Source organism: Euprymna scolopes, chromosome 26, assembly GCF_053919585.1.
Source record: "Euprymna scolopes isolate OS-2025 chromosome 26, ASM5391958v1, whole genome shotgun sequence".
In the NCBI taxonomy this organism is placed as follows: domain Eukaryota; kingdom Metazoa; phylum Mollusca; class Cephalopoda; order Sepiida; family Sepiolidae; genus Euprymna; species Euprymna scolopes.
The window spans coordinates 41,549,812-41,550,477 of record NC_136507.1 but is presented as its reverse complement, the minus strand read 5'-3'; the positions used below and the strand labels follow the sequence as shown (position 1 = coordinate 41,550,477).

Below are 666 nucleotides of genomic sequence, written 5' to 3'. Positions count from 1 at the left end.
TATTTTGAAAGCTGAATTTCTAATAAAATGTGCATCTATAGGAGATAATGCCTGGGAATGTGTTCCCCCCCCCACAGTTTAACAGTGGTGTGACGTCAAGAGAAAGAGGGTGAGAGAGAGGGAAGAGTAAGTGGGTGAGAGAGAGAAAGAGAGAGAAAAAAAAGAAAGACGGTGTTGGTTTTGTGAAAAAAGTTGTTATTTACAATTGTTCGCATTCTTGGCCTTTTGGTCAAGATCAAAGTGTAGTATCTGTTCTTCAGATGCTGCACTTCTATTTCTTGTTCTCTTTCGGTGGAGGAGAAATCCTCCACAACTGAGACAATTTTTATTTTTGTACCTTTTCTCCACGTTAAAAAACGACCCTGGTGTCTAACTCTGTCCCGTGGGGAGGCATAGTAAATAGGTACAATTGTTCGCCATTAGTGGATGTTGACGTCACGTCACGTGACATGACTAAGCGTTTTTTTTTTTTAGTATGAATAACATTTTTTGTTTTAATTATAAAGTCTACACTTAATTTTATAGAAAATGATGTATATATAATAGAAAAAAAAAATTACTGGTTTTGTTGGATTCAAGTGGATCCCCCCCCTCCAGTTTAAGAGATAGCAGGTCACGTGGTAATATACAAAATGGCTAGCGTAAATATAAAGATCGGTTTTTTTA

General features: G+C 36.8%; 1 pseudogene; it reads left to right on the top strand.

Annotated features, from left to right (window-relative positions):
• The first annotated feature begins 208 nt into the window (after positions 1 to 208).
• On the top strand, positions 209 to 342 carry LOC145248472 (U2 spliceosomal RNA; annotated as a pseudogene).
• Positions 343 to 666: the final 324 nt, after the last annotated feature.